Genomic DNA, 16,329 nt, shown 5'->3' with positions numbered 1-16,329 from the left:
AATTCTAAATGCTTAGTTGGATGATTTTGAAAATTTGAATACGGATTTTTTTTGGGGGGGGGGGGGGGGGGAGGGAGTACGGCCAAGTGGCCTATTTTTGTCCATGGAATTCTAATTGCTTAGTTGGATGATTTTTTAAAATTTAAATAAGGATTTTGGGGGGGGGGGGGGGGGGGAGTACGGCCAAGTGGCCTATTTTTATCCATAGAATTCTAAATGCTTAGTAGGATGATTTTAGAAATTTGAATAAGGATTTTGGGGGGGGGGGGGGGGGGGGAATACGGCCAAGTAGCTTATTTTTGTCCATAGAATTCTAATTGCTTAGTTGGATGATTTTTGAAAATATGAATTAGGATTTTTGAGGGCTATGGCCACATGGCCTATTTTTTGTCCATGGAATTCTAAATTGGCTTGCCTACAAATAGAAGGGATGGACATTAAGAAAAGGGGAGATTTTTTTTTTGGGAACACATTTGTGGGGGGGGGGGGGGGGGGGGGGGAGTTTTTGAGAGGAAAAAAAAAAGGGGGGGGGGGGGGGATCTTCTTTTTCCATTTTTGGGAAAAAGAGAAAAACGAAAAAAAAAAAGTTTAAATTTGGCATCCTAAAAGCTAAAGTTTGATTTATATATTTAAAGCTTAGCAATAAAGGAGACAAATATAAGATATACATATAGAAAAAAGAAAAAAATATCAAAAGAAAGAGGGGTTTAAAGATTTGTGAAGTGTTTGGTGCTTAAAGTAGATTGAACCAATCCTCATTTTGATCTTTAGGTATCCCCATCAAAAGGTAACCACTCATTCTATCCTTTATTTCATTTCTAGTTATGATTATATATTTATTATGATACTTGTGTTAGTTAAAAAATAATTCTTTGCTAGCTTAGTCTTGTTTGATGATTAAGTGGATATTATGTGAATTTGATACTATTTGAAAAAATAAAAATATATTAGAAGTTTGATTTAGACAATGTTGAGTGATTTTAGGTTAGTTAAATTGATATCCTTTATTTCATTTCTAGTTATGATTATATATTTATTATGATACTTGTGTTAGTTAAAAGTAATTCTTTGCTAGCTTAGTCTTGCTTGATGATTAAGTGGATATTACGTGAATTTGATACCATTTGAAAAAATGAAAATAAATTAGGAGTTTGATTTAGAAAATGTTAAGTGATTTTAGGTTAGTTAAATTGATAAAAAATAAGAAAAAATTTCATCCTTTATTTCATTTTAAGTCATGATTATATATTGTTTATGATGCTTGTGTAGTTGAAAAGGATTAGGTACTAGCCTAACTTTGTTTGCATGATTAAGTGAGTATCCTATGGATTTATTACAATTTGAAAAAATGAAAATAAATTAGAAGTTTGATTTAAACAATGTTAAGTGATTTTAGGTTAGTTAAATCGATGAAAGATAAGAAAAAGAGATTCCATCCCTTATTTCATTTTAAATTATGATTATATGTTATTTATGATGCTTGTGTAGTTGAAAAGAACTATGTGCTAGCCTAACTTTGTTTACATGAGTAAGTGAGTATCCTATGGATTTATTACTATTTTTAACAATGCTAAGTGATTTTAGGTTAATTAAAATTGATAAAAATAAGAAAAATAGTAGCTTAAGTTAGAATTTTGACATTGTGTTGATAGGTTTACTGTGATTTATTCATTCTTGTTAGCCTTTGATATATATATATATATAAAATAAAAAATAAAAACCTTAATTCTTGTGAGTTTGTTACTAATTCATAGCAACTATTGGGCCTTTTGCGTAAATTGTCCTTTTATTTATGGGAATTTGGCACAGTGTGCTAAGTGTTAGACTTAATTGACATATATTAGCCAATCTTTAATAAGTTGGCACAAAAAGGCCAATATATATGTTTTGGGTCAAATAATTTTGCACAGTATGACCCATTATTTTTCGAGAAAAAATAGCTCCCTACCTTCTCGTTCTCTCTCCACATTTGGGAATTTGATACGTTAGTTTCTCTCTCCCACCTTCTCATTCTCTCTTCACGTTTTGGAATTTGATACATCAGCTTCTCTCTTTTTTCTCTCCAATTTATTTTTTTAGTTTCTCATTCTCACCATAACTCTCACCACTTTCTTCTCCTAAAATCATTCAATTAGAACTCTCACTGCAAGATTCTCCACAATAAACTCTCATATTAATAGCCATAAATTTCAAAAAATTTATTAGGTTTATTAGAGTTCAAAATAGGAAATCACATTCGGATCAAAATTTGGAGTGTTTTGTTGATTTATACTGAATATGGGGAAGAAAAGTTCTTCAAAAAACTTTAGCAAGAATCATGCTTCTGATTCTGATTTTGAACATTCCTATTCTGAAAATTCTGATTTTGTAGATTCTAATATGGATAATTCTATTTCTGAAGATTCTGATTTTGAAGATTCTCCACCAAAGGTTTTGAAATATAAACATGCAGCAAGCCTTGTTGAGCCGAAAAAGAGAAAGCGTAAAGATAGTGAAGAGGATGCCAATGTGGGTTTAAAACCTGCAAAGCGAAAGGCAAAAAAAAAAAAAAAAAAAGCGGTGATGAAGTAGAAAATCGCCAATTGGAGGTATTTATTCTTTTAATCAGTCATTTTTCTTGGGAAAGTTTTTGAGGCATATGAGTTGTTGATTGTGTAGGTCAGTAGGTATAATGCTTTAAAAAAATTGTTTAATTGGTTGATTATGTAGCTCAATAGGTGTAAAGTTTTAATCTTTGACTGTCTAATATCAATGATTTCCTGTATAAGCTTTCTTTTACCAACTAACATGTAAGCAATGTCTCTCATGTTGATTTATCTGATAAGAAATGATCTGTAAGAGTGAATTTGTGATTTGGGAGATGAATGCAATTTTGAGTTGCATACACTTAATGTATACATGTGTTTGGTGATCTTGTTGTTTATCGCAGCTGTATTTTGTATACATATATTGTATAAATGTATTGTATACACCTTCTGGTTTTTCTGATTGTTGTATTCACCTAATGTATACATATGTTTGGTTATCTTGTTTTTTATCGCAGATGTATTTTGTGTACATATAATGTATACACCTTCTGTTTTTTTCTGTTTGTTATAGTCACCTTATGTATACATGTGTTTGGTTATCTTGTCTTTTATTGAATCTGTACAAAACATGTATTGTATACACCTTTTGGCTATGTAACGAAATGTATACACATGCTTGGTTTTATTGCATTTGCGTTGTATACATCTATTATTTACACGTGCTTGTTTGTTGATTACCGTTGGTTTATTGTTTGTTTTTAGTTGGGTTTGCGTGGATATATTGCATACACCTTCTGATTTGGATACATATGGTTGTGCACATAACAATCTCTATTAATGCTGAATTTGGATTTCATTATGCAGGACTAGGGTTATTATGTCCCAAGGGATACAAAATTCTACCATGTATTTTTGGGCATCTCAAGGTCCAATCACTGGTCCAAAATTCTCAAAGTTCTCACTTCTCACTTTAGGTGGAATCCTTTAGCCTTATTTTTTATAGTTATAACATTGTTGTTACAGACTTATTCTTATATCAGCAGATGTTGTTTCAGTGTTAACTTTTTTAGTTAAATTATTTATCATTTTCTAGTTAAAATAACCGGATAGGTACATGAAAGGAATAGTGTGGCTAATGAAAATGATAATGGTGCAACCAATCCCAAAGAACACCAATCAGTTGAGGTATATTTTAGTGTAAATTATATAAATTCTAACTTTAACTCTTACTTAATTGATTTAAGTTTGTCATGATGATATAGGTTCATAGAGTCGAGAATGACGATGATTTCTTGGATGCATCTTACCCCATCAATGAACAGTCTCATAATGAAATGCTTTGTAAAAATGATGACAAGCGTGAGACGATCGCATGCCAAATTGGATCTGAATGCAATCCGAGTGATGGCAACTTATCGCCCGTTCATGGTATGTATATAAAAACCTTCTTTATTCTTTACTTGTTTATATATAATTTAAAAAATAGTTCCAAGTTAAATGTAGTTATAACAGGGCTGCCTACATTTGACGGTGGTGATTATAGTCTTCCAACGGACTCTCAAATAATGGTAGCGTATGACCAGTCTATTAATCAACACTCGAGATTGAAGGATCCACTGGTTCCGCGGCCTATCAATATCAAAGACCTTGAAGTGACAGAAGATCCGACTCCCAAACCTCCAAAAAGAGCCAAGTTTCCTGGGAGATTACAAATGTAACCATTCGTCACCATTCCTGATAGTGCTGAGAGTAGTAAAGCAGTTCGGAGTAAAAAAAAAAAAAAAATTTACTGTCAAACATCCATTCAACGTAGAGATTGGGGTAGATGTTGACATGGAAACATCCAATGAATTGTCTCACTTTGAAAACAGATGACTTATGCAAGGTTGAGCATTTGAATCTCCACGTGCACTGGTCATTAACACACACAAGAGAGTACCTAAAACAAGTAAACTCAAAAATTAAATATACAACACAAAACATACGAATGGAAATAAAATTTGAACTCATTTTTCTAAAAACAACATATTGTGTATATTGTCGGCCAACTCTATCACAACCTACTAATCTTATGTTTATTAGTAGTAGACATTAAACATATTCTTTGCATTAGATTTTATGTATACATAAAAGTATTATTAAGTTATTTTATTACAAAAGTAAACATTCACTTCACATCCACTGATTGAAGACAAAATACTTAACTTAGTTGATGTATACTATTATTTAATTATAAAAGAATACGTCAAACGAATGTATCCATCAAGTATTCTCTTCAAATGACTACAGGTATACATAAACTATTCTTGAAAAAGGAAGAAAACTTATTTTTATTTTATACATCATATGTATACATAAACTATTCCCTGTACTCAACTTTGAAGATATTGCCAAGAATCTTAAGTTTGCACTTTTCACTCCACACCAGTTGATTGAAGTAAATAGTCAGACGACGATGCTTTTTCACAGTGGATGTATACTTTTATTCAATTATAAAAGTATACATCGCTAAAATGTATCTATCAAATTTTCTCTGCAGCCAAATTCTTGTATACATAAACTGGTTCTATACATCAAACAACAACTGCATAATTTTTCATGACAGTCACTAATGTCTCTTTTTCCTTGAAAAGATGACCTTCCGCAGGAATGTTATCAGTTACACAATCTATTATATGACATTCATTAAAAAAATGCAGCTTCACGATCCGCCATATTATTGTAATCAAGCAAAGGGACTGTGTCAATAATACTTATTCCACGACTTTCATCAATTCGGATACTATCATTCCCAATCCCAACATTATTAACCGGAAGCATACAATGTATATCACTAGCTCTCCACGTTATACACAAAGGATAATCTTTTAAATTGCTATTTTCTTTCTTCAACTCAATGTATATTTGCACTCCCATATTATTGCGTATCAACTACCGGATTTCAAAGGAATTGACTGGAGTATCCACGATCAGATTAGTAGAAATTATATGAATTAAACCATTGAAATCAATAACTGTATTGAGAACAACTACTTCCATGGAATAATTCACAAAGCTGTTGTTATTGTCCCATTCTCTGCTATGCTGAATCAAAATAGGTAACGATGTCATCTTTTTCTATTGATCTATGGTGTTTTGTATATCAACTGATGAGAAGATCTTTATCGCTTCACTTTTCTACAAACCCACTTATTCCATTACGTAGAGTTTAAGGAATATGGGGGGTTATAAGAGTTGAGCCACAAACAACTGTCTGTATTTACTGAATTTTAAAATTGGTTAATATTCTCCTTCTTAATAGTACACGTTCACATTAAATAAGGGGAAGAAAAAAAAAAGCATCCCTATTTTTTAGGCGCTTCATTACTTAATTGGCCACATAGTGCCAATATTTGCATGGCACAATTATGCTAAAGGTTTTTTTGGTTAAAATAATGCCAATAATTTGTTAAAGTTGTATGAAAACGTTAAATTCCCTTTATTTTATAAGGGTGATAATTATGGGCTTGGTTTATAAGTATTGTAATTCATTTTTTTGGCTTTGTAAATTAAATAATTAACCTCGGTCTATTACTAATGTTTTGTGCATCTATCTTTTGTGACCTCCCCAATTTGTTGGTGGATCTTTCGAGACCCACTAACATTTTTAAATCGAGTCAACCCCTATCATGGAAGATCTAAGGCATTGGAGCATAATTTGGAGCGGAAATATTTATTTATGCATTTTTCTATTGGGCTTGGTCGGCCCAATTCCCTACTCTTTATATTATTTACTTGATTATATAAGAGTTGCTAAAATTGATTTTTCAAAATTAAAAAAAATAAATCGTTTAGGCAAATTTAGAATTGCGGATGATTTTGAGGATTTTAGATACCTTTAATATGATTTTGAACTTATAGGCAAACTTTAGGACTACTATGATTGATTTGAAACTTGAGTTGGAAAAGATATTTTGTAAACTTGGATTATCATTTTGGGTGAATTGTTTTGACTATTAAAAAGGCTAATGAGATAACTTTGAGTCTTTTTGTAAAGATTAAAACCAAGAATTGGATAAAAGTTCTAAAAATATGGCTATCCTATGGAGTATATTAGTATGCCTATAAAAAATATTTTTAAAAACTATTTTCTATACTTAAAAATATTTTTTCTTAAAAAAAAAAATTCTAAACTCGGGTGGGCTTACATAGTGTTCTACTCGGGTTAACGCCTTTGGGTTTTAACCTAGGTGTTCTATTTCGAAATCCAAAAAGCGCCCAATTTTGGGCAAAACTCTACCATATTTCGTTTCTTAAAAAGGAGTGTTTTTGGCATGAATGACTAATTTCTATTTGTGGAAATATGAAACAAAAACTGTTTTTATCACAAGCAATTTATATCTACAAAGGCATACTATTAGAACCCGTAGGTCAACCATATTTTACGGATCCTTAATACCGGGGTGCCTAATACCTTCCTCGGGGGATCACCAGAACTCTTACCCATACTTTGGTTAGATTTGGTTTCTTTTAAAATTTAACTGTTTTAAATGAACCCTTTTCGAATTGGTTTTCCTAATTTCCTAAAAATTAGGTGGCGACTCTAAAACATTATCCATTTAGAGTACCATTACGTAGAGGTATATTTTTCCTTTTTCCCGATACGATTGACAACTATACTTCCTCGGGACACTTTCCTTTTTAAATGAGGCAAGTGCAAATGCGAGTTGGAAAAAAATATCGACCCGCTACAATGGTATAGTCGCTTGAATGGTTAGATGTGTTTCAGTTTGATAATGGAGACGCTATAATTTAGTGAATCATAGATGAGGCTTAAACTTATTCGAGTTATAGGAATCATTTTGGAATTCAAAATAAGGAATGAAACTAGGGAACCTTGGTAGAGGAAAGTGGGTCATTGTAGGCAAAGTATATGCTTCGTTGGATTTAAAGGTTAGTCGGTTTAGACTTCGATGCGTTGAAAGGAAACTCTAATGTGTAAAGTGTGTGGTGTGATTCTATATCCAAGGTTGGTTCGGTAGTGTGTAAGACTTATGATTTTGCGGTAATTGATTTAGTGGATTCGAGAATTGGTTAGTATTGGTCGAGTGTTGGCAAGAATGAGGTACATCCTTGGAAGTACTTGAGTCTACTTAAATTGTGATATTGTGATCTAGCAAAAAATAGAAGAACTTGTGATTGTTGTGTGATTTTGAGGAAGTAGCCCACAGAATGGGTAAGTGATAAGAAGTTGTGACCAGTGGATAAGTGAGAAGTAAGATTTCAGGTAACTGAGAGATCGAGTTTATCGGAAGTGCCTTGGTGTACCATTTGGACAGTTTTACAATACTTTATGGTGGAAGAGTTAGCATGAGTTTAAGAGAAAGGATTTGTAGAAATTCTTAGTATGCTATGGCCATCAGTGTTCCCGAGATGGGATCGTATTGTGCTAAGTGTTTTACGTTATGAACAATATTGACTTTGGATATTATGGCTCCGAAGTGATTATGCTTGTTAGCGCCAGGGATTGTGAGATTTTGATGCTTTCGGAAGTATTATGGGTTATTGAGGTATTACAATGGAAAGTTTGATAGTTAAAAGATTAATTTATGAGTACATATGTCCTTATTGTCGGAAAATGCGGGTTGTATCAGGTATGCGTATTGGGTAATGTTAAGGAATTTGAGGTTGCATTCGCAAGATTTAGTTATCCGGTATCTTGAGAACAATTTGGATAAGTTTAAGCTTTTAGAGCTGAGAGCGGTAACTTATGGTTTGCTATGCGCAGTAAGAGTGTGATGGGTTTCGGATCTTGGAATCAGTTTGTGTGATTACTGATATATTCTGAAATGGTGCGTTCATTGTGGATCATTATGGTTTGAATGGAAATGGTTAGATCGAGTTTGTAACTCCACGGGAACTTATGGGTTCCAATTAAATCAGTTTAATGGATGTGATAAGGAACGCTTGACTTTTGAGGTTTGGTATTAGTAGTCCTTATGGTATCTCACCAGAGCCAACCTTTCGGTTAGTACAATGGGTTGTAATGATAATGGTTGTGCTTTGGAGAATTCTAGGATTATGACAAGGCTCCGTTCTGATCATTGGATGTTGGCAGATCTTGCCTTATGCGGTATTCGATGGTAAGTTCCTAGATCAGTGATTTGAAGAGTTAAGAAGACTTAAGACTGACCAGATTGGCTACGAGAAAGATAAGTTGTGATGAAATAGCTTAGAGTTTTCTGGAAGATTTAGGATTCTCTTTTGGGAAGAGTAAGTCATGGTTTCTGTTTGTATAGTGTACTTCTAAGAAATTGTGATCCAAGGAACGACTTGAACAATAAAGGGGGTGGAACAAAAGGATTAACTAGCTCAGAATATCTTACCAGTTCAGAAAGTACTATGATTTGGTTATGTCTAAGGGTTCGTGCTATTTGATTTATGTATGTGAGATTCGTTGTGTGTTTTAAAGGCATGGTAATTGGGTCTTTTGGCTGAGTGCGAACGAATTGTTGTTTGGGTTTGCATCTTGTTGAAAGAGCTTCTTGTTGGTTGTGATATGATTTACTTGGTTATCGTAAGCTTGTCCTACTCTCGTTCTTTGCTCGAGGACGAGCGATTGTTTAATTGGTATCTGATGTAACGACCCGTTTTGTCGTTACCGTGATTTTTCCATTTTTTCCCTCGTTGACCTATTCCTGAGTCTCGTTAGAACTATTTTGACCTGAGCAGATAGTTGGCATGATCTCCTAGGCATCGTTGTGGGCTTTAGAATGTTTTCTACAAAATTTGGCCTTAAGCGAAAATGAGTTGACTCAAAGTTGACTTTTGGGTGAACGGATTGTTTTCGAAAATTCGTCGATTCCGAGAGGTTCGGATGACCATTTGTAATTGAGTGGTGGGTTTGGTTCGGTTCCTAATGCACTCGGTTGCGTTTTGGGACTTGGGTTGGAAAGTTGATATTTAGGCCGTCGGGGGTTGACTTGGCTAACGAAGCCTCTATTGGAAATTTCGCGGCCACGAGTGCATTCGTAGCGCGTTTTTATGCATATCTGCATATTTGGTTTGTGTTCGGGAGGTTCCGGGTGTCAATTTCAAGTTTGGAAGACACCAGAATTATCTGGTGTCTGGTGACCGCTTTTGCGGTGGGCTGACCGCTATAGCGGTTGGGTGACCACTATAGCAGCTGATGGGCAGAATCTGCTATTAGTAAGTGTTAAAAGCCCCAACCTTAAGTCATTATTTCATTCTTATATCTCTAGGCTTGGGAGGCGATTTTGAGAGGGTTTCCACTAGTTCTTCACAAAGGTAACATCCTTGACCTTAGAATCATCTATTCACTTCTCTTAACCATTAATCTATGCTAAGATTCTTCCTAAGAGTATGAAGGCTAAGTGGGTTTTGGGGTTTTCTTATATAATGAACTTGTGGTTATAAAACCTTGATTTGTTGGTGGATTTAACTTGGGTAAGCGTGGAATTGATGGATAATAGCTATAATAACTTGAATCTTCCATTTCTAAAGCTTAATTTGTGAATTAAAGGCTAGGGTTTATAACCAATTTGGGAGTTCTCATATTAATAATGATTTTGAGAATTAATTGAGTATTCCTATAATTAAAGTAATGGGTTTTGACCTTTTAGTATTGAATTTGGTATTTTGGTCATAAAATTCCCACTTTGCCCTTGAGACTCGTATTTCCTAAATTAAGGGTTGAAATTTGACCCGAATAAAAAGTAGCCAATATTGGTATCATTATTCATGGTCTCTTACATAGAATTCATATGTGATAGAGTTTGATTATTTTGAGACGCTTCGAAAGAGAAGGCAACGTGTGGGTTCGTGGCACCTATTCAACTACCAGGTAGGTTATGGTTTTCCTTTCGGCAGACTCCGGTTAGTTTCCCATATTCGTGTATTAGAAGGAACGGAGAATGCATGTGTAGGAATTGGAGATTTGGGATGGAATCCTAGGATTGTATTGATGTGGTTTTCTTAAAAATCGGTAGATCTTATGTGACTTGGGAGTAGTGGGTGATACCTATTTTCTGTGTCTAATGATGAGAATTCCTGTAATATGTGATTATTTGTGTTATGTCATTAATAGTGAATCTAGTTGATAAATAGAAGGATAAAATGCACCAACGATTGTGACTATGTTCTAGATTGAGTTGTGACGAATGATTGTGGGTGTAGGGCAAGATTTCTTGCTCTAAGCTAATACGCTGATCTAGGGAAATGGTGATAATGCATATCAATTCGATTAACCTGTTGTGTGTTAGTACTAGCCACCCGCTATGTTGTGATTTGATTGTTCTATTGTGCCGGCTTGATGTCATGAGTGGTTGATAAATATTGGATTTTGATATCGTCTTGATTACGATATTGTTGGCATACCCACTGTTGGTATTAGTGATTTGGATATATTGTTGGCATACCCACTGTTGGTATTTGTGATTCGGATATATTGTTGGCATATACATTGTTGGTATTTGGATTCGGACATATTGTAAGCTTACCTGATTAGTGGTACTTGCGATATTGAGCACAATTATTGATGTGATTCAAGCATTGCACGCACTCTCATTTTCATGATACACCGTTAAGATATTGATGACATTTAATGAAACACTTGATGAGCTGGGCTCAGTTTTATTTGAGTGCCGTGAGAGTCCAATGTCCGATATTCATCCCGAAATCGTTGATTGAGTGAAATTAATACTTGATAAATCTCTTTTACTTGAGGGAAGTGAGATGGCCGATGTTCAATGATCAACACCGGAATCGTTGTTGCATGGCCGATATCCGATGTTAGCTCCGGAATCGTTTTTAGTGCACGGATTCCGCAGGTCCCCCAGGGTGGTGCCTGTGAGAACCCCCCATGGGTAAAGATCCAGGACGGATGACACTTAGACTTCGCGAGTCACACTGGGTTATGCTATCGAGACGTCGATATTTCTGTCCGGAGTACATGTGTACACCGCATTTGCATAGCATTGCATTGCATTCATACACTACTGCATTGCATTGCATTTATACACTATTGTATTGCATTGCATTAAGATTTGATTTTGAGATGTTGGTGTTGTACTTGTGGTGTTAGATTCGGACTTGATATATTCAGACTTGGCACATTTGGGATTAGATGCTTTACTTAGGCAATGACGTGTACTTGGATCTGGATTTATTGATTGAACTTGTTGAAGTATCCCATAGACCGTTCATAAGATTAGTTATATGTTTGATCCCTATGTGATGTAGGATAACGGGTGTTTTAATGATGAGTTGACTACTAGACTAAAATGAGCGATTTAACGATATGTGAGTTGCGAGATTGTTGTTAGATTGGCTGGTGATTATTTGGGTGGAGTTAATGATTAAAAGGTATTGATGTACAGTGTGTGGTACATAGACGTATGACTTGATTGGGTTGTTTTCATGTTTATCTGTGAATTCATTTACTGATGTGTCTTACTAACTATTGGCGGCCTATGATACTTACTCAGTATGTGTGGATTATACTGATATTGCATTGTCTACACCTTTTTGGGGTGTAGATTGTTGCAGGTGATTGATTGTGACATGAAGCGGAAATGTGCGGTGCTTATCTGGAAGGCCTCCTCCCACTTTATTCCAGGATGGAGGTGAGTGTTAGAATGTAGTGGTAATCTTAGTTCATTAGTCTATCTTGTACTAGTCTAGGCCAGGTCATGGGAAGTGGGATCGAGTCTGTATTTATTATATCGTTGTAATTATATAAAATCTTGAGTTTATTGAATATGTTTTAACGTTCCGCTATTATTTCTAAATTTTAATTGGTTTAGATGATCCGTCTCTATGCTATTTCGATAGAGGGTTAGCCTACCGAGGTGGGAAAGATAGGTGTTCGCACGGTCCTAGAATGGGTCGTGGCACATGATGGCGATTTTAACAAACCCTAGACGCCCTCCATTTCTCTCAAATAAGAAAGATAACGATGTTAGGGTAAAATGTAAAATGACGCGTCACAAAATATTAAGGGGGGGGGGGGGGGTAAGTATATTAACTTACTCCCCCTTTTTAAAAGTAATACATACTTTATAAAATATAGTATATGGTTTAGGTTAATTAGCTTAAAACGTCATCGTAAAATAATATTTTGATGAAATAAAAATTATATTACGTCATTTTAAAATATGAGCTTCAAAACGAGATCAATATTGATATACTTCCGAGCAATATTTCAAATATGTAAAAATGCGGCTAAAATGAACCATAACTCACACGTCATTTTTAATTAACCATTTCCGAATTAGGCGGAGCGGCATAAAAGTAAAATAACTCGTATTTCTCGTAGTTGTCAATTTTTATCAATTAAACGTCATTTTTACAATTTTCTCGGGATTTTAAAATTTTAAAATTGAAAGAAAGTATCCTTACTCCGTCTTTGACTCGAAAAATTTGAAAATTAAAATACACGTCCTATGAGGTGAAAATTAGGTGTCAACAGCTGCCCCTTCGGAGTTCGAGGATGGTAAGGCCACCCTTGAGCTATGAATTTCGACAAACCCAATTTTTACCGAATAATAGAAACTACAGCCTTCTTTTTGCGCAAAATTCAGAAAGTATGGCCGGACTCTGGTCTCTGGGCTTCCTACATATCTCAGGTTACATGAGAATTCAGGCCGTTTGTAGTTCTGACTCTAAGAGGACTAAAAATAAGGAATTTTTAAAATTATCTCGAGATGTCCCAGGATAATCATAGGAATATGGGCAAGCCTCGAAATTTGAGTAGCCTACATATCCTTGGTTTTGGGAATTAGGCCAATTGTAGTTCGACTCGATAGCCTGAAAAGGAATATCCCTTTATGTGGGAATCCCTATGACTATTTCCGATAAAAATCCCACTGGAAACGGTTTTTGGAAGATTTTAGAGTTTAATTGTTTGAAGTGATGTTTCAATCCTGGTGTAGAAAGCTTGACTCTCGTACACGATTTTTGATCGGTTGCCCAAGAAGAGTTCTACTTTTGCTCCGCATGTCTTAAGTCTGGCTCTTTTTCTCCCATCTTGGTAGCTATTAGCCATCTCCAAATGCTAAGTCCTATGTGTTAGTGATTTGAAATTTTTATCTTTATCGTAAGTGTCATACCTGTGCGGCATTCTTGCCCTTTGTTTTAGTGGTTAACTTTATCAGTTTTCATCATTTGTCCGGCACTTGGCGAACTCTCATCCGTTTTCTCTTCTTTTCCTGTAAGTGTGCTTTTGTGCGCATATATATATTTTTTAAAAATAATTCTGACTACTTTAGATAATAATCGCGATACTTCAGTTGGCTCTTTTCTCGTCATGTTCAGATGTTATCCTTCTTCAATGATAACTTCCATTGGGATCTGGGTCGGGCTATACCGCATTCTTGCAAAACCTTCACACGCCAGTCCGGTTTTTATTTTCGTAAGCAAGATGCTATTAATGAAGACCATGTTTTCAAGTGCAGGGTCATTTTTGTTTCTCATGACATCCGCTACCCCTGAAAATTTGGGATCACATCATTTTCACATACTGTCGTGACTGTCGCAAATCTGGTATCGACTGCATCGTTATCCTCATACGAAGTCTGCAGTATACCAGTTTGGGACTACATCATTTATAGAGAAAAATACCCAAATGAAGAATGCACACCAGAGTACAGTATCATATTCCTTTTATGATGACTACTAACCTCTGTGTTCAGAATTACAACATTTAGTCAGAATATTCAAGTTAACAACTGCATACTCAAGTGCGGGTCTTTTCTCATGACAACCGCTATCCCTGAACCAGGATTACATTAACTTGAAATAAACTGCAGTATCGACCGCAAATCCTGATGTAGGAATCACATTCGTATTTCAACGATTGTGGACATCAACCTCGAAATTGTGCTGCCTATTTTTTGCTATATATGGATAGCGACACAGCCCCTTCGGCACGAAGTCGTATCGCCCAAATCGTCATTTTGAGGAATGAAGCTTACCTCAGCAGCAAGACAGACACGCTCTTTTTTTGACTCCGGGGAAGAATACCCGCCCGTCGACAGGGTTCACATCTTCCAAAAGGACAAGACTCATTTGTAGTGAATACGACACTAGAATGTCTGTATCAACTCTTTGTCTTCTAATCACGGGTTTTCAGGATGAAAACTGTAACCACCCTTGGGGCCAGAATTAATCCATCTTTGCTGACATTCCGTGTCGACGGTCTTAAAGTTGATGTCAAAATTATGTCACTTAAATCAGGAAAGAACTGTGCTTACCAAATTTAAGACTTCTAATCAGTCAGTGTATCAAGACAAGCCATGTGACATCTAGGTCGGGGTCTCAATACCTTGATACAATACTGTTTAGTGGAGACCAGACTTCGGTAAATCGTGATTATATCTTTTAGTAGTCTTAAAATTTTCTTTTATAAAATATTTGTACTCTGCAAAACGAACAAACTTGTTAGCGTAAAACAATTTTACTTAGGGAGGATTTCATTACCCTTTTGTTATGCTCTTCTTCGCCGTTTTTCTGGAAATTTCTTCTTCATTTTGTTTGTCGTCATCGTTGTTGTTGTTGTTGTCCCTGTTTCAAACATCTTTAGCAAACAAGTTAGTTTAAAACATCCATGCATCCACAGAAAAATTTGTCAGTTCCCTATGTGGTCGACCGCTCTTCCTGCATATGGACTTTTTCTGGTCACACTTCGATAGGAAAGAATGCTCGATTTTTGAAAAACCATTTATTTTGCAAAGAGGGAATATTTTGGGTGATGCTTTTGAAAAACATATACATTTGGTAATTTTGAAAATGATATATTGTATACATAGCCTTTTAATGTCATGACATCAGTTACTCGAACAAGGTCTTCTATCACTTCTTCTTCGTCTTGATCTCGACTGTCACTTAAAATTTTCGAATCCCTTTCGAAAATTTTGCTCCAGTTTATACATGTCTTTGTACTAACTCAAATTTTACTATGTCAAAGGAATTATTGAGATCCTCTCAAAAATTCTGCCCAGTGTAAGAGTGTACTTATTGATTCTGGATTTTACGGCGTCGAAGGAATTTTTGAGATCCTTCTAAAAAACTCTACCCTAGTGTAGAAGTTCTAATTAGTTCGTCCCTTTGAACTGATATATAGAAAGAATGTTTTAGGTCCTGTAAAAAATTCTGCCCCAGTTTCCATGTGGGGTTACATTTATCTTTCTCTTGCTAAATTATCTCTGGGGTTTCCTAGGATTTATTGGAAATATTATTTGGGATGACCGAGCTCAGAAGAGCGCCTACGTATCTCGTTTCAGGAATCATGTCGAAACATATGGGGTAAATATATCAGAATTTGTTGGTGAGACCGAACTCAAAGAGCGCCTTCGTATCCCCTTATAAGTATAGGGAATCAGGTCCTCGCGTAATTCATACATAATTTGGGTTTGGTTTTTTCTAGGAATGCAAAATTACAAGCAAAGGAAATACAATAAAAGCAACATAAACTATAGAAGCTAAAAATCTCTGAAGTCGTCTTCTTTCTCACACGTAGTATTTCTTGATGGCGTCTGATTTATTGCTCTTGGCCACTCTTGACCATACTCAAACCTGGCATATCGGCGTACGACCAAGCGAAAACATCTTCATACTCTTTCAACAAACTCTGATACCTTTCTTTCTCAATTTCTATGAAATGTACACTTATCCTGGTTTCCCGAACCAATTCCTCATTTCCTAGATTAACTGCCTCTGTTTCCTCTAGGTTTGGTGTCAGTCTATTTTTGTATTCCTCTTCGACTTCTATCGTCCACTCTGGTTCAGTTATCTCTTTTTCTTG

The 16,329-nt window shown here is 35.2% G+C and overlaps 1 long non-coding RNA gene across 2 annotated transcripts; it reads left to right on the top strand.

Moving 5' to 3' along the window:
- The first annotated feature begins 1,936 nt into the window (after positions 1 to 1,936).
- Positions 1,937 to 4,502, top strand: LOC132633862 (uncharacterized). Of its 2 annotated transcripts, XR_009579884.1 has the most exons (4): positions 1,937 to 2,588; positions 3,393 to 3,713; positions 3,791 to 3,956; positions 4,041 to 4,500. It is a non-coding gene; the product is annotated as an uncharacterized LOC132633862 (long non-coding RNA). The 2 variants fall into 2 exon arrangements; XR_009579883.1 differs by having other exon boundaries at positions 3,393 to 3,956; positions 4,041 to 4,502.
- Positions 4,503 to 16,329: the final 11,827 nt, after the last annotated feature.

Source organism: Lycium barbarum, chromosome 3 (assembly GCF_019175385.1).
Source record: "Lycium barbarum isolate Lr01 chromosome 3, ASM1917538v2, whole genome shotgun sequence".
Lineage (NCBI taxonomy): Eukaryota > Viridiplantae > Streptophyta > Magnoliopsida > Solanales > Solanaceae > Lycium > Lycium barbarum.
This window is presented reverse-complemented; position numbering and strand designations above follow the sequence as displayed.